Here is a 19,619-nt window from a genome sequence, read left to right on the forward strand (position 1 = left end):
ATATATATATAACGCTTTCATTAATATATTTGCTGTATTAAAATCCTTATGTGACTCTATGATTGATGTTTAAATAATAAAAAGAATAATTACTAAAACATTCCTTCCTTCCGTTGCAGCATTGGAGCTGCGATCAGCGGCAGAGGTGCCCCTCGGCTCGGCGGTCTCTAGGCGAATGCCTCGCTCCCGCAGCGGAGCTTTATACAGCCACAGAGCGGACCACGTTGAGAACACACACAGCCACCGCGTGCCGCTGCGCCACATTTGTGTTTCTTCTCCCGCCTCTTCGCGCGGTTTTCAGGCGATCGGTGACCCCCAAACCCGGGACCACCCGCATGTCTCCATCTCCGGACTCCGCCCCGAAGACCCGAACAGGAATCCCGGAGGAATGCCGCCGCTTTCATGTGGAAATCATACGATCCATGGGCGCCCCCTGGCGGTCACAGCGCCAGCGGTGTGAAGACGGCTGTTCGGGGGCAGATTGCGGGGGTGAGAGGGGGCAGAGAGGAGAGATCGCTGCTGGGGGTGGAGGAGGGCTCTCTGATAGACAGGTGTAATGCTGTTTGGGGCCTCCAGGGGGCGGTGATGGGGAGTTATGAGCAGTTTAGTGTGATTGGAGAAGCACAAAGCCTGTCACGTGACCCCGGAGCTGTCGGCACTGGAAGCACAGATGCGGCTCCGTCACGTGCAGAGGGGAGGGGCTCTGGCACATCCCCCCCGACCCCCACATGCCTTTTTTTACATACAACAAAGGTGGCTGCAAGAAGCCACGCCCCCGCCGCGAGAAGCTCCGCCCCCCGCCGCGAGAAGCTCCGCCCCCCTATCCAGGACACTTTGGAGAGGCAGGCAGCCCTGACAGGAATTTGGGATCAGGTGAGAATGTGCATCCCCCATTGCAGCACCCTCACTGAGCTCCACCCCCTTCCAACTAACTTCTCCTTTATCCACACACCGACACTGACCCCTCCCCCCACCTGCACCCACAGTACTTTCTCCCTCAAGAACCCCCCCCCCCACACACACACACACACACTGACCCCTCCTTCCACCAATCAACACCCACTGATCCCTCACACCCCACCCCACCCCACCCCCAAAACCCACAGTAACTTCTTCCTCATCCAACACACACACCCCCTACACCCACACTGGCCTCTCCCTCCACCAATCACCTACACTGACCCATCACCCCCCCCTAGAACCCACAGTAACTTCATACCCCCCACACACACACACACACTGACCTCACCCTCCACCCACACTAACCTCTCCATCATCCACACTGACCTCTCCCACCCCCCACAATCCACTCTAACTTCTCCCTTCCCTGACAATCATACTGACCTCTCCCTTCCCCGACAATCACAATGACCTCTACCTTCCCCCACCCCCTACACTAACCTGTCCCAACCCCCGGAACCCACACTAACCTCTCCCTTTCCCGACAACCACACTGACCTCTCCCTTCCTCGACAATCACACTGACCTCTCCCTTCCCCCACCCCCTACACTAACCTCTCCCACCCCCCAGAACCCACACTAACTTCTCCCTTCCCCAACAACCACACTGACCTGTCCCTCCCCCGACACCCACACTGACCCCCGCCCAGCACCCATCCTGACCTCTTCCTCCTCCCAGCACCTACACTGAGTTCTCCCTCCTCCAGCACAAGTGGCATAGGAATCTCCATAGGAGCCATAGTAGCTGCTATGGCGGCCTTAGCCAAGGGTCCTATTCTCTTTACCGGCGATAGGGGGGTCTGCTGCGAGCCTCATGGAGACCCATGGCGGTCTACCTGAAGTGTACAGCTAGCAAAGGGGGGACATTTCACCCTGGGCCGGCTGCACTAATGCAATAGAAAATACAGCTGTAACACCGCGACCACTCGATTAGCTCCGCCCCCTCCTCTGTACCTTTCCACCTGGCTGTCATGCCTCTTTGTTGCTTTCTGTGTTGGGTGCCAGGGATGTGATGCTCCTGTCATGCTCCTGCTATTTGCTGCTGTAGTGCTGTGCTCCGCCCCTCCGTCCTGGAACTTTCAATCTGGAAACCGTGGCGCAAGTGCCACATGTAACATTGCTGAATTTTCCCTATGGGCTAAAGTGCTGTATTTTCCCTATGGTCTAAAGTGCTATATTTTCCCTATGGGCTAAAGTGCTGCATTTTCCATATGGTCTAATGTGCTGCATTTTATATATTGGCTAACATGCTGCATTTTATATATGGGCCAATATGCTGCATTTTATATATATACTAACATGCTGCATTTTATATATGGGTCAATATGCTGCATTTTATATATGGACTAACATGCTGCATTTTATATATGGGTCAATATGCTGCATTTTGTTTATTGGCTAACGTGCTGCATTTTGTATACGGGCTAACGTGCTGCGTTTTATATATGGGCTAACGTGCTGCATTTTGTATACGGGCTAACGTGCTGCATTTTGTATACGGGCTAACGTGCTGCATTTTGTATACGGGCTAACGTGCTGCATTTTGTATACGGGCTAACGTGCTGCGTGTTGTATATGGGCTAACGTGCTGCGTTTTGTATACGGGCTAACGTGCTGCGTTCATTATACGGGCTAACGTGCTGCGTTTTGTATACGGTCTAACGTGCTGCGTTTTGTATACGGTCTAACGTGCTGCGTTTTGTATACGGGCTACCGTGCTGCGTTTTGTATACGGGCTAACGTGCTGCGTGTTGTATACGGGCTAACGTGCTGCGTTTTGTATACGGGCTAACGTACTGCATTTTGTATACGGGCTAACGTACTGAATTTTGTATACGGACTAACGTGCTGCATTTTGTATTCGGGCTAACATGCTGCGTTTTGTATTCGGGCTAACGTGCTGCGTTTTGTATTCGGGTTAACGTGCTGCGTTTTATATACGGGCTAACGTGCTGCGTTTTGTATACGGGCTAACGTGCTGCGTTTTGTATACAGGCTAACGTGCTGCGTTTTGTATACGGTCTAACGTGCTGCGTTTTGTAATCGGGCTAACGTGCTGCATTTTGTATTCGGGCTAACGTGCTGCATTTTGTATTCGGGTTAACGTGCTGCGTTTTGTATATGGGCTAACATGCTGCGTTTTGTATACGGGCTAACGTGCTGCGTTTTATATATGGGCTAACGTGCTGCGTTTTGTATTCGGGTTAACGTGCTGCGTTTTATATATGGGCTAACGTGCTGCGTTTTGTATACGGGCTAACGTGCTGCGTTTTGTATACGGGCTAACGTGCTGCGTTTTGTATACGGTCTAACGTGCTGCGTTTTGTAATCGGGCTAACGTGCTGCGTTTTGTATTCGGGCTAACGTGCTGCGTTTTGTATTCGGGTTAACGTGCTGCGTTTTGTATTCGGGCTAACGTGCTGCGTTTTGTATTCGGGTTAACGTGCTGCGTTTTGTATATGGGCTAACATGCTGCGTTTTGTATACGGGCTAACGTGCTGCGTTTTGTATACGGGCTAACGGGCTGCATTTTGTATACGGGCTAATGTGCTGATTTTTGTATACGGGCTAATGTGCTGCGTTTTGTATACGGTCTAACGGGCTGCATTTTGTATACGGGCTAACGTGCTGATTTTTGTATTCGGGTTAACGTGCTGCGTTTTGTATACGGGCTAACGTGCTGCGTTTTTTATACGGGCTAACGTGCTGCGTTTTGTATACGGGCTAACGTGCTGCATTTTGTATATGGGCTAATGTGCTGCATTTTGTATATGGGCTAACGTGCTGCATTTTGTATATGGGCTAACGTGCTGCATTTTGTATATGGGCTAACGTGCTGCATTTTGTATATGGGCTAACGTGCTGCATTTGTATATGGGCTAATGTCCTGTGTTTTGTATATGGGCTAACATGCTGCATTTTCTGTATGGGCTAACATGCTGCATTTTATATATGGTTTAAGATGCTGCATTTTCTATGTGGGCAAACATGCTTCTTTTTGTATATGGACTGCATTTTCTATATGGGCTAACATGCTCATTTTATTTTTGGGCTAGCCAACTTATTTTCTATATAGGCAAATGTGCTGCATTTTCCGTATGGTCTAACGTGCTGCATTTTATATATGGGCTTACGTGCTACATTCTCTATATGTGCTAACATGCTGCATTTTCTATATGAGCTAACATGCTGCATTTTATATAAGGGCTTACATGCTGATGACCTGGCGTTACCCGGGTATGTATTTGGCTGGTGTTGGCTCTGCCCACTTTTTCTAACCCTAACACACAATTACTCAATGACCAAGTTTGTGAGCTTTGTGGTCTTTGGCATCAATAATTTGCATTGAAATGAAACAAATCTGATTGGCGGTGGCTCCACCCCTTTTCTGAATTTGATCCCCAGTCACCCAATGACCAACTGTACCAGGTTTGAGGTTTGCGTCATTAACAGTGCAAGAATGGCAGCAATTAAATATTCCCTGTGAAAATCAATAGGTGAATTCTGATTGGCTTTTGTAGGCTCCACCCACTTTTCTGAATATTAATCCCAGTCACCCAGTGGCCAACTGTGCAAAGTTTGAGAACCCTGCTATTACCAGTGTAAGAATGGCTGCAGTTTACATTTTCCCAGTGAAATTTGTATTTGTCTCCGCCCACTTTTTGGTTATGGGGATAAAAAGTATCCTATATGTTATTTCAGGTAATATACTATGTGTGTGCCAAATTTCATTCAAATTCCTTCAGCCATTTTTGCGTGATCGAGTAGCAAACATCCGAACTTCCCCTTTTATAATATTAGTAGGATATGCTGCATTTTATAGATGGTCTACATTTTCTGTCTGGGCTAATATGCTCATTTTATGTGTGGCCTAATCTTTTTAACTTCTATATGGGCTAATGTGCTTCATTTTCTGTATGGGCTAATGTGCTGCAATTCATATATAGGCTGCTGTTTCTATATGGATTAACCTGCTTATTTTCTATATGGGCTAACATGCTTCATTTTATTAATGGGCTGCATTTTGTTTATGGGCTAATGTGCTGCTTTTTATATATGGACTGCATTATGTATATGGGCTAACGTGCTGTATTTTCCATATGGGCTAATGTGCTGCATTTTCCATATGGGCTAAAGTGCTGCATTTTCCATATGGGCTAACGTGCTGCATTTTCCATATGGGCTAAAGTGCTGCATTTTCCATATGGGCTAAAGTGCTGCATTTTCCATATGGGCTGGTAAAAAGAGTGGCACTCATATAAAGCAGGGATATGGGTGCCAAAGCCTCAAAGGATCCTCACACCTCTGGATCCAATTCGTGTAGTAGAAGTATTGGAGGCTGACACTTCCAAACGTGAAAAAAGCTCTTTATTGAAGCATTAAAATTAGTGGTAATACAGCTGTATTACCACAAATTTTAATGTTTCAATAAAGAGCTTTTTTCACGTTTGGAAGTGCCAGCCTCCAATACTTCTACTCTTCCATATGGGCTAACGTGCTGCATTTTGTATATGGGCTAACGTGCTGCATTTTGTATATGGGCTAACGTGCTGCATTTTCCATATGGGCTAAAGTGCTGCATTTTCCATATGGGCTAAAGTGCTGCATTTTCCATATGGACTAAAGTGCTACATTTTCCATATGGGCCAATGTGATACATTTTATATATGGGCTGCATTCGGAGAAGTGATTTTTAGCACTGCTAGATTTGAGCGCAGCCGGCGCCACCATAGACTATTATAGGAATCACATCACACAGCGCTCAGTGAGTAACGTTGGCGCTGTCAGAAGACAGAGCCGAAGTTGCTTAAATCACACAATAAATCGGCCTCCAGCAATCGCTGGAAGCCAAATTATATCATTCCCCCCTATCCATGGCGGCCTGGAGGAGGAATAGTAATTAACACGGCCCGGACTTGTGCAGAAGCAGGATCAGCCAGGGCCGGCCCGCTCATGAGGCGGGGTGAAACTTTTACCTCAGGCGGCAAATTTCTAGGGGCGGCATCCGCCCGTCGGAGGGTGCGGGGAGCCGGCCGCCCAGCTGGAGGGGTAGCGGGCAGGACGGGGGTATTGGGCCTAGCGGCGGGGAGGGGGGTCGGACCCCCCCTCCATCGCCTGGGTCCCCGTCCTCCGCTCCCCTCCAGCCTTAAATACATCAGAACTAGCGCAACTCGTAAGAGGCAGTGGGCGGGGAGGACTCACCTCTTCCTCGCTCGATCCAGCGTGCGCTCCACTGACGTCACTTCCTGCACGCCGCCCACTGTATTGTAAATGGACGGCGCTGCAGGAAGGGACGTCAGTGGAGCGCACGCTGGATCGAGCGAGGAAGAGGTGAGTCCTCCCCGCCCACTGCCTCTTACGAGTTGCGCTAGTTCTGATGTATTTAAGGCTGGAGGGGAGCGGAGGACGGGGACCCAGGCGAGGGGGGGGGGGGGGTCCGACCCCCCTCCCCGCCGCTAGGCACAATACCCCCGCCCTGCCCGCTACCCCTCCAGCTCGGCGGCGGCAGCAATAATTTTTTTTTAAATTTGCCTCAGGCGGCAAAAAGTCTCGGGCCGGCCCTGGGATCAGCTATATACCTGCTGTGTCCTGTGCCCAAGTGTACCGGGCTGATTTCACATGTATGCACTACATTTTCTATACTGGCTAATGTGCTGCATTTTATGATATGTGAGATGGGCCCCTGTATTGGAGGGGGGGGGGGAGGTTAGAAGCTGTGCCCCCACAGCTCTGGAACCCCCTGCAGTCACTGGGGCTGCTCTCTGTGGTTACACCTCTGGTATAGATATTGTGGGGACTGCTTGAGTGTCCTGAACGTAACTGCACAACACTTATAAAGCATATACAGTATATTAGAATCTTGCTGCTCAAATAAATTGTTCAAGTAGTCTGAAGTGTGTGTCCAGGTGCCCCCAATGTTCCTGGCATTCCCTTCAGCCATTGCACACTTTAGGTCAGCATTGTCTGACAGTTATCTTCTATTGTTTTTCCTACACCTCCAGCTCACCCCTTTTCCCCTCCCCTTTCCATACAACAGAACAGGCTACTCAGCAGATAGCCCGCTAGCATGCCTATACAGAGATCATTCCTAAATTACCACCTTGAAGTAATGTTTTTTATGTGAATGGAGTCATTCATATTTTAATAATATTAATCAACGTTTATAACAGTATTGATAAATTAAATGTTTTGTTTCCATAACCTTCTCAAGCCCTTGTCGAATAAGTTCTGGATCGGTGGGATCAAGGAGGATTGAGAAGACTCTGAACTCTCCAGAGGCTTCCCACTACTGAGGTAAGTGTTCAATTATCTTTTTTTCACTTCAGGTACCCTTGAAAGGATGCACGAGGTGACATGATGACATAGACATGTGTATGTACAGCGCCAAGCATACAAATAACTATGCTGTGTTCCTTTTTTTCTTTCCCTGCCTGAAAGAGTTAAACATCAGGCATGCAAGTGACTGGCTTGGGACTGGGTGGGACCACAGCGTAACCCTCACTGATAAGGAATTCCAGCTATAATACAGAAAATGGCTTCTGAGAGCAGAAAATAGATTAAAAAGGGTCAACAGTTCATAGATTGTAGCTCTGGCATACTTCAATAAAGGGCTATTGAGCAGAGACAATGAAACAGTAAAAACTTAAAAAGTAGATTTAAATATTAAATAAAACTGGGATATCTAAAAAAACAACAACACATTTTTAGGAGGAGGATCAGGGCATAGGGGCCAAGGTCGCAGCAGTTGCCTGTGCAACCGGGCCCCTGAGGGGCCCGCTTGTTCCTACCACAGTGCTGTCATTGAGGGAGTCATCAGATACTAACTTCGCCACGATCCACGCTCTGCAGCTACAAACTTCTTCCTGTTCTTGTGCTCCATCTCACATTAAGAGTGCTCCCTAGGGGCGCTCTTGCTGTGAGCTGGAACATAGGACAGGAAGAATTTTGTAGCTGCAGAGCGTGGATCTTGGCCGAAGTGACTATCCGATGACAGCTGAGCCACTGCTGCTGCATACCCCCTCCGCCTGGCTACCTATATAGAGGCATCTGATTCTGACTATCTATACAGAGCCATCTAATCCTGGCTACCTATAAAGAAGCATCTAATCCTGGCTATACAGAGGCATCTAATCCTGACTACCTAACCAAAGGCATCTAATCCTGACTATCTGCACAGAGGCATCTAATACTGACTATCTATACAGAGGCATCTAATCCTGGCTATACAGATGCATCTAATCCTGACTACCTATACAGAGGCATCTAATCCTGACTATCTATACAGAGGCATTGAATCCTGACTGTATAGTAGTCAGGATTCGATGCCTCTGTATAGTCAGGATTAGATGTCTCTGTATAGTAGTCAGGATTCGATGCCTCTGTATAGAGACATCTAATCCTGACTATACAGAGGCATCGAATCTTGACTACCTATACACAGCCATCTAATACTGACTACCTATACAGAGGCATCTGATCCTGACTACCTATACAGAGGCATCTAATCCTGTCTACCTATACTGCGGCATCTAATCCTGACTACCTATACAGAGGCATCTAATCCTGACTACCTATACAGAAGTATCTAATCCTGGCTACCTATACAGAGGCATCTAATCCTGACTACCTATACAGAAGCATCTAATCCTGGCTACCTATACAGAGGCATCTAATCCTGACTATCTATACAGAAGCATCTAATCCTGGCTACCTATACAGAGGCATATAATCCTGACTTCCTATACAGAAGCATCTAATCCTGGCTACCTATACAGAGGCATCTAATCCTGACTATCTATACAGAGGCATCTAATCCTGACTACTTCTACAAAAGCATCTAATCCTGGCTACCTATACATAAGCGTTTCCTTCCGGGTACCACTTAACAATGCCGCCCATGCCCCCTGCATCAGCGTGTAGCTGCATACGGAGGTCCACCAAGTTTGTAGCTGCAGAGAGTGGATCCTGGCCGAAGTGACTATCCGATGACAGCTGAGCCTCTGCTGCTGTGTCCCCCCTCCGCATGGCTACCTATATAGAGGCATCTAATACTGACTATCTATACAGAGCCATCTAATCCTGGCTACCTATAAAGAAGCATCTAATCCTGGCTATACAGAGGCATCTAATCCTGACTACCTATACAGAGGCATCTAATCCTGGCTACCTATACAGAGGCATCTAATACTGACTATCTATACAGAGGCATCTAATCCTGACTACCTATACACAGCCATCTAATACTGACTATCTATACAGAGGCATCTAATCCTGACTACCTACACAGAGGCATCTAATCCTGACTATCTATACAGAGGCATCGAATCCTGACTATACAGAGGCATTGAATCCTGACTATACAGAGGCATCGAATCCTGACTACCTATACAGAGCCATCTAATCCTGACTACCTATACAGAGCCATCTAATCCTGACTATCTATGCAGAGGCATCTAATACTGACTATCTATACAGAGACATCTAATCCTGACTATACAGAGGCATCTAATCTTGACTACCTATACACAGCCATCTAATACTGACTACCTATACAGAAACATCTAATCCTGACTACCTACACAGAGGCATCTAATCCTGACTATCTATACAGAGGCATCTAATCCTGACTACCTATACAGAGGCATCTAATCCTGACTACCTATACAGAGGCATCTAATCCTGACTACCTATACAGAAGCATCTAATCCTGGCTACCTATACAGAGGCATCTAATCCTGGCTACCTATACAGAGGCATCTAATACTGACTATCTATACAGAGGAATCTAATCCTGACTACCTATACACAGCCATCTAATACTGACTATCTATACAGAGGCATCTAATCCTGACTACCTACACAGAGGCATCTAATCCTGACTATCTATACAGAGGCATCGAATCCTGACTATACAGAGGCATTGAATCCTGACTACCTATACAGAGCCATCTAATCTTGACTATCTATGCAGAGGCATCTAATCCTGACTGTATAGTCAGGATTAGATGCCTCTGTATAGATAGTCAGGATTAGATGCCTCTGCATAGATAGTCAAGATTAGATGGCTCTGTATAGGTAGTCAGGATTCAATGCCTCTGTATAGTCAGGATTCGATGCCTCTGTATAGATAGTCAGGATTAGATGCCTCTGTGTAGGTAGTCAGGATTAGATGCCTCTGTATAGATAGTCAGTATTAGATGGCTGTGTATAGGTAGTCAGGATTAGATTCCTCTGTATAGATAGTCAGTATTAGATGCCTCTGTATAGGTAGCCAGGATTAGATGCCTCTGTATAGGTAGCCAGGATTAGATGCTTCTGTATAGGTAGTCAGGATTAGATGCCTCTGTATAGGTAGTCAGAATTAGATGCCTCTGTATAGGTAGTCAGGATTAGATGCCTCTGTATAGATAGTCAGGATTAGATGCCTCTGTGTAGGTAGTCAGGATTAGATGTTTCTGTATAGGTAGTCAGTATTAGATGGCTGTGTATAGGTAGTCAAGATTAGATGCCTCTGTATAGTCAGGATTAGATGCCTCTGTATAGATAGTCAGTATTAGATGCCTCTGCATAGATAGTCAGGATTAGATGGCTCTGTATAGGTAGTCAGGATTAGATGGCTCTGTATAGGTAGTCAGGATTCGATGCCTCTGTATAGTCAGGATTCAATGCCTCTGTATAGTCAGGATTCGATGCCTCTGTATAGATAGTCAGGATTAGATGCCTCTGTGTAGGTAGCCAGGATTAGATGCTTCTGTATAGATAGTCAGGATTAGATGCCTCTGTATAGGTAGCCAGGATTAGATGCTTCTGTATAGGTAGTCAGGATTAGATGCCTCTGTATAGGTAGCCAGGATTAGATACTTCTGTATAGGTAGTCAGGATTAGATGCCTCTGTATAGGTAGTCAGGATTAGATGCCGCAGTATAGGTAGACAGGATTAGATGCCTCTGTATAGGTAGTCAAGATCAGATGCCTCTGTATAGGTAGTCAGTATTAGATGGCTGTGTATAGGTAGTCAAGATTAGATGCCTCTGTATAGTCAGGATTAGATGCCTCTGTATAGATAGAGGCATCTAATCTTGACTACCTATACACAGCCATCTAATACTGACTACCTATACAGAAGCATCTAATCCTGACTACCTACACAGAGGCATCTAATCCTGACTACCTATACAGAGGCATCTAATCCTAACTACCTATACAGAGGCATCTAATCCTGACTACCTATACAGAAGCATCTAATACTGGCTACCTATACAGGGGCATCTAATCCTGACTACCTATACAGAAGCATCTAATCCTGGCTACCTATACAGAGGCATCTAATCCTGACTATCTATACAGAAGCATCTAATCCTGGCTACCTATACAGAGGCATATAATCCTGACTTCCTATACAGAAGCATCTAATCCTGGCTACCTATACAGAGGCATCTAATCCTGACTATACAGAGGCATCTAATCTTGACTACCTATACACAGCCATCTAATACTGACTACCTATACAGAAACATCTAATCCTGACTACCTACACAGAGGCATCTAATCCTGACTATCTATACAGAGGCATCTAATCCTGACTACCTATACAGAGGCATCTAATCCTGACTACCTATACAGAGGCATCTAATCCTGACTACCTATACAGAAGCATCTAATCCTGGCTACCTATACAGAGGCATCTAATCCTGGCTACCTATACAGAGGCATCTAATACTGACTATCTATACAGAGGAATCTAATCCTGACTACCTATACACAGCCATCTAATACTGACTATCTATACAGAGGCATCTAATCCTGACTACCTACACAGAGGCATCTAATCCTGACTATCTATACAGAGGCATCGAATCCTGACTATACAGAGGCATTGAATCCTGACTACCTATACAGAGCCATCTAATCTTGACTATCTATGCAGAGGCATCTAATCCTGACTGTATAGTCAGGATTAGATGCCTCTGTATAGATAGTCAGGATTAGATGCCTCTGCATAGATAGTCAAGATTAGATGGCTCTGTATAGGTAGTCAGGATTCAATGCCTCTGTATAGTCAGGATTCGATGCCTCTGTATAGATAGTCAGGATTAGATGCCTCTGTGTAGGTAGTCAGGATTAGATGCCTCTGTATAGATAGTCAGTATTAGATGGCTGTGTATAGGTAGTCAGGATTAGATTCCTCTGTATAGATAGTCAGTATTAGATGCCTCTGTATAGGTAGCCAGGATTAGATGCCTCTGTATAGGTAGCCAGGATTAGATGCTTCTGTATAGGTAGTCAGGATTAGATGCCTCTGTATAGGTAGTCAGAATTAGATGCCTCTGTATAGGTAGTCAGGATTAGATGCCTCTGTATAGATAGTCAGGATTAGATGCCTCTGTGTAGGTAGTCAGGATTAGATGTTTCTGTATAGGTAGTCAGTATTAGATGGCTGTGTATAGGTAGTCAAGATTAGATGCCTCTGTATAGTCAGGATTAGATGCCTCTGTATAGATAGTCAGTATTAGATGCCTCTGCATAGATAGTCAGGATTAGATGGCTCTGTATAGGTAGTCAGGATTAGATGGCTCTGTATAGGTAGTCAGGATTCGATGCCTCTGTATAGTCAGGATTCAATGCCTCTGTATAGTCAGGATTCGATGCCTCTGTATAGATAGTCAGGATTAGATGCCTCTGTGTAGGTAGCCAGGATTAGATGCTTCTGTATAGATAGTCAGGATTAGATGCCTCTGTATAGGTAGCCAGGATTAGATGCTTCTGTATAGGTAGTCAGGATTAGATGCCTCTGTATAGGTAGCCAGGATTAGATACTTCTGTATAGGTAGTCAGGATTAGATGCCTCTGTATAGGTAGTCAGGATTAGATGCCGCAGTATAGGTAGACAGGATTAGATGCCTCTGTATAGGTAGTCAAGATCAGATGCCTCTGTATAGGTAGTCAGTATTAGATGGCTGTGTATAGGTAGTCAAGATTAGATGCCTCTGTATAGTCAGGATTAGATGCCTCTGTATAGATAGAGGCATCTAATCTTGACTACCTATACACAGCCATCTAATACTGACTACCTATACAGAAGCATCTAATCCTGACTACCTACACAGAGGCATCTAATCCTGACTACCTATACAGAGGCATCTAATCCTAACTACCTATACAGAGGCATCTAATCCTGACTACCTATACAGAAGCATCTAATACTGGCTACCTATACAGGGGCATCTAATCCTGACTACCTATACAGAAGCATCTAATCCTGGCTACCTATACAGAGGCATCTAATCCTGACTATCTATACAGAAGCATCTAATCCTGGCTACCTATACAGAGGCATATAATCCTGACTTCCTATACAGAAGCATCTAATCCTGGCTACCTATACAGAGGCATCTAATCCTGACTATACAGAGGCATCTAATCTTGACTACCTATACACAGCCATCTAATACTGACTACCTATACAGAAGCATCTAATCCTGACTACCTACACAGAGGCATCTAATCCTGACTATCTATATAGAGGCATCTAATCCTGACTACCTATACAGAGGCATCTAATCCTGACTACCTATACAGAGGCATCTAATCCTGACTACCTATACAGAAGCATCTAATACTGGCTACCTATACAGGGGCATCTAATCCTGACTACCTATACAGAAGCATCTAATCCTGGCTACCTATACAGAGGCATCTAATCCTGACTATCTATACAGAAGCATCTAATCCTGGCTACCTATACAGAGGCATATAATCCTGACTTCCTATACAGAAGCATCTAATCCTGGCTACCTATACAGAGGCATCTAATCCTGACTATACAGAGGCATCTAATCTTGACTACCTATACACAGCCATCTAATACTGACTACCTATACAGAAGCATCTAATCCTGACTACCTACACAGAGGCATCTAATCCTGACTATCTATACAGAGGCATCTAATCCTGACTACCTATACAGAGGCATCTAATCCTGACTACCTATACAGAGGCATCTAATCCTGACTACCTATACAGAAGCATCTAATACTGGCTACCTATACAGGGGCATCTAATCCTGACTACCTATACAGAAGCATCTAATCCTGGCTACCTATACAGAGGCATCTAATCCTGACTATCTATACAGAAGCATCTAATCCTGACTACCTATACAGAAGCATCTAATCCTGACTACCTACACAGAGGCATCTAATCCTGACTATCTATATAGAGGCATCTAATCCTGACTACCTATACAGAGGCATCTAATCCTGACTACCTATACAGAGGCATCTAATCCTGACTACCTATACAGAGGCATCTAATCCTGACTACCTATACAGAAGCATCTAATACTGGCTACCTATACAGGGGCATCTAATCCTGACTACCTATACAGAGGCATCTAATCCTGACTATCTATACAGAAGCATCTAATCCTGGCTACCTATACAGAGGCATCTAATCCTTGCTACCTATACAGAGCCATCTAATCCTGACTACCTTTACAGAGGCATCTAATCCTGACTATCTATACAGAGGCATCTAATCCTGGCTATCTATACAGAGGCATCTAATCCGGACTACTTCTACAGAGGCATCTAATCCTGGCTATCTATACAGAGGCATCTAATCCGGACTATCTATACAGAGGCATCTAATCCTGATTACTTCTACAGAGGCATCTAATCCTGACTACTACAGAGGCATCTAATCCTGGCTACCTATACAGAAGCGTTTCCTTCCGGGTACCACATAACAACGCCACCCATGCCCACTGCATCAGCGTGTAGCTGCATACGGAGGTCCACCGTGTGTCATCCACCCAGCACTCTGAAGCCCTGTGTTATGGACTTAGCAGCATCTTGAGACCAGATAGGAAGCAGTTGTCCAATGGATTGAATAGAGATTTCTGCTTTACAACAGTAGCTTCGTTTGTCTCTGGGCGGCAATGTCTTGTGCTTCCACATGCTGCATCGCTTGCTTTTGTACACGCTTCATGGTGCCATATTCCATACTCAAGAGTGCTAACTGATTCAATAACTACGATTGAGTTGTGATCTGGACACTCTGCTGGAATAGTGTGGACACTGCCGGAATTATTGCGTTGGCAATTGTTTGAGGAATGAGAGCATCAGCTTAAGGTGCCAAGCATTATTGCTTTTTCATCATGAATTGTGCTTGATGCTATTAACATGCAAATAAATATCTGGGGATTGCGACCAGAGATACCTGCTCTCTGAAATGTTGCTTATAGCTAGTAGGTGTAGTCCAGCGGACCATTTCTGGCAGGTAGTTGTAGGTGGTGTATGAATGACATTACAACGTTGGCCGGCCATACTGTTTTTAATATTTTGACAGATCTGTCAGATATTTTACAAGATGTTTGTCTGAGTATGCACTTTAACTTTTTCTAATGCACTAATAAAGTGACAACACAGTGGGTTTGTTGGACATACACGCTCATTAGTGTTTTATTTTTTGGGCAACTTTTAAGAAGAAAATAAACGCAGTGGGCAGCATTTCAGCAGAAAATAAACGCAGTGGGCAACATTTCAGCAGAAAATAAACGCAGTGGGCCACATTTCAGCAGAAAATAAACGCAGTGGGCAACATTTCAGCAGGAAATAACGCAGTGGGCAACATTTCAGCAGAAAATTAACGCAGTGGGCAACATTTCAGCAGAAAATAAACGCAGTGGGCAACATTTCAGCAGAAAATAATGCAGTGGGCCACATTTCAGCAGAAAATAACACAATGTGGGCAACATTTCAGCAGAAAATAAACGCAGTGGGCAACATTTCAGCAGAAAATAAACGCAATGAGGGCAGCTTTTCACCAGAAAATAAACACAGTGAGTGCAGCTTTTCACCTGAAAATAAACGCAATGATGGCAGCATTTCACCAGAAAATAAACACAATGAGGGCAGCTTTTCACCAGAAAATAAACACAGTGAGTGCAGCTTTTCACCAGAAAATAAACGCAATGATGGCGGCATTTCACCAGAAAATAAACGCAATGAGGGCAGCTTTTCACCAGAAAATAAACGCAATGATGGCAGCTTTTCACCAAAAATAAACGCAAAGATGGCAGCATTTCACCTGCAAAGAAAAAAAAATTTACTCACCTGACAGAAGTCTCCTCTCCCGGCGGTCTCTGGTGTGCAGTTCCCCAGATGATGCTCCTGCAGTCTCCCGCGCTGACAGGCAGAATGCAGGGCTACAAGAAGATGGCGCCCGAAGCCCTGTACTGGAGACACAAATAGTCTCCAGTGCAGGGCTTCGGGCGTCATCTTCCCGTAGCCCTGCAGACTGGAGCGGGGCTGCGGGCTATGAACTGTTAAATCCGGGACATAGCGCAGCAGCGATGGCGTGTCTGCAGATGAGGCTATGCGTGCTGGGTCTAGCACGCGTGCCATAGGTTCGCCATAGCTGATCTATACTAAGGTACCTATTCCTGACTACCTATAAAGAGGCATCTAATCCTGACTATCTATACTGAGGTACCTATTCCTGACTGTAGAGAGGCATTTAATCCTGGCTATCTATACTGAGGTACCTATTCCTGACTATATACAGAGGCATATAATCCTGGTGTATACTGAGGTAACTATTCCTGACTATCTATACAGAGGCATCTAATCTTGGCTATTTATACTGAGGTACCTATTCCTGACTATCTATACAGAGGCATCTAATCCTGACTATCTATACTGAGGCATCTAATCCTGGCTACCTATAAAGAGGCATCTAATCCTGACTATCTATAGAGAGGCATCTAATCCTGGCTACCTATACTGAGGCCTCTAATCCTGACTATACAGAGGCATCTAATCCTGGCTATCTATACTGAGGCATCTAATCCTGACTATACAGAGGCATCTAATCCTGGCTATCTATACTGAGGTACCTATTCCTGACTATGTATACAGAGGCATCTAATCCTGACTATACTGAGGCATCTAATCCTGGCTACCTATACTGAGGTACCTATTCCTGACTATAGAGAGGCATCTAATCCTGGCTACCTATACTGAGGTACCTATTCCTGACTATGTATACAGAGGCATCTAATCCTGACTATACTGAGGCATCTAATCCTGGCTACCTATACTGAGGTACCTATTCCTGACTATAGAGAGGCATCTAATCCTGGCTACCTATACTGAGGTACCTGTTCCTGACTATCTATACAGAGGCATCTAATCCTGACTACCTATACAGAGGCATCGAATCCTGACTACCTATACAGAGGCATCTAATCCTGGCTACCTATACTACGGCATCTAATCCTGACTACCTATACAGAGGCATCTAATCCTGACTACCTATACAGAAGCATCTAATCCTGGCTACCTATACAGGGGCATCTAATACTGACTACCTATACAGAAGCATCTAATCCTGGCTACCTATACAGAGGCATCTAATCCTGACTATCTATACAGAAGCATCTAATCCTGGCTACCTATACAGAGGCATATAATCCTGACTTCCTATACAGAAGCATCTAATCCTGGCTACCTATACAGAGGCATCTAATCCTGACTACTTCTACTACAAAAGCATCTAATCCTGGCTACCTATACATAAGCGTTTCCTTCCGGGTACCACGTAACAATGCCGCCTATGCCCCCTGCATCAGCGTGTAGCTGCATACGGAGGTCCACCAAGTTTGTAGCTGCAGAGAGTGGATCCTCGCCGAAGTGACTATCCGATGACAGCTGAGCCTCTGCTGCTGTGTCCCCCCTCCGCATGGCTACCTATATAGAGGCATCTAATCCTGACTATACAGAGGCATCGAATCCTGACTATACAGAGGCATTGAATCCTGACTATACAGAGGCATCGAATCCTGACTACCTATACAGAGCCATCGAATCCTGACTACCTATACAGAGCCATCTAATCCTGACTATCTATGCAGAGGCATCTAATACTGACTATCTATACAGAGGCATCTAATCCTGACTATACAGAGGCATCTAATCCTGACTACCTATACAGAGCCATCTAATACTGACTACCTATACAGAAGCATCTAATCCTGGCTACCTATACAGAGGCATCTAATCCTGACTGTATAGATAGTCAGTATTAGATGCCTCTGTATAGATAGTCAGGATTAGATGCCTCTGTATAGATAGTCAGGATTAGATGCCTCTGTATAGGTAGCCAGGATTAGATGCTTCTGTATAGATAGTCAGGATTAGATGCCTCTGTATAGGTAGCCAGGATTAGATGCTTCTGTATAGGTAGTCAGTATTAGATGGCTCTGTATAGGTAGTCAGGATTAGATGCCTCTGTATAGATAGTCAGTATTAGATGCCTCTGTATAGATAGAGGCATCTAATCCTGACTACCTATACAGAGCCATCTAATACTGACTACCTATACAGAAGCATCTAATCCTGGCTACCTATACAGAGGCATCTAATCCTGACTATCTATACAGAAGCATCTAATCCTGGCTACCTATACAGAGGCATCTAATCCTGACTACCTATACAGAAGCATCTAATACTGGCTACCTATACAGGGGCATCTAATCCTGACTACCTATACAGAAGCATCTAATCCTGGCTACCTATACAGAGGCATCTAATCCTGACTATCTATACAGAAGCATCTAATCCTGGCTACCTATACAGAGGCATATAATCCTGACTTCCTATACAGAAGCATCTAATCCTGGCTACCTATACAGAGGCATCTAATCCTGACTATACAGAGGCATCTAATCTTGACTACCTATACACAGCCATCTAATACTGACTACCTATACAGAAGCATCTAATCCTGACTACCTACACAGAGGCATCTAATCCTGACTATCTATATAGAGGCATCTAATCCTGACTACCTATACAGAGGCATCTAATCCTGACTACCTATACAGAGGCATCTAATCCTGACTACCTATACAGAAGCATCTAATACTGGCTACCTATACAGGGGCATCTAATCCTGACTACCTATACAGAAGCATCTAATCCTGGCTACCTATACAGAGGCATCTAATCCTGACTATCTATACAGAAGCATCTAATCCTGGCTACCTATACAGAGGCATATAATCCTGACTTCCTATACAGAAGCATCTAATCCTGGCTACCTATACAGAGGCATCTAATCCTGACTATACAGAGGCATCTAATCTTGACTACCTATACACAGCCATCTAATACTGACTACCTATACAGAAGCATCTAATCCTGACTACCTACACAGAGGCATCTAATCCTGACTATCTATACAGAGGCATCTAATCCTGACTACCTATACAGAGGCATCTAATCCTGACTACCTATACAGAGGCATCTAATCCTGACTACCTATACAGAAGCATCTAATACTGGCTACCTATACAGGGGCATCTAATCCTGACTACCTATACAGAAGCATCTAATCCTGGCTACCTATACAGAGGCATCTAATCCTGACTATCTATACAGAAGCATCTAATCCTGACTACCTATACAGAAGCATCTAATCCTGACTACCTACACAGAGGCATCTAATCCTGACTATCTATATAGAGGCATCTAATCCTGACTACCTATACAGAGGCATCTAATCCTGACTACCTATACAGAGGCATCTAATCCTGACTACCTATACAGAGGCATCTAATCCTGACTACCTATACAGAAGCATCTAATACTGGCTAC

General features: G+C 44.9%; 1 long non-coding RNA gene across 1 annotated transcript in view; it reads left to right on the plus strand.

Annotated features, from left to right (window-relative positions):
* The first annotated feature begins 729 nt into the window (after positions 1-729).
* The window catches only part of LOC137541266 (uncharacterized), a 70,482-nt gene continuing 51,592 nt past the window's right edge, over positions 730-19,619 (plus strand). The window contains exons 1-2 of the long non-coding RNA XR_011025115.1: positions 730-873; positions 7,172-7,254. This is a non-coding gene — a long non-coding RNA (uncharacterized lncRNA). The remainder of the gene's footprint in view (positions 874-7,171; positions 7,255-19,619) is intronic.

Source organism: Hyperolius riggenbachi, chromosome 12 (genome assembly GCF_040937935.1).
Source record: "Hyperolius riggenbachi isolate aHypRig1 chromosome 12, aHypRig1.pri, whole genome shotgun sequence".
Classification (NCBI taxonomy): Eukaryota; Metazoa; Chordata; class Amphibia; order Anura; family Hyperoliidae; genus Hyperolius; species Hyperolius riggenbachi.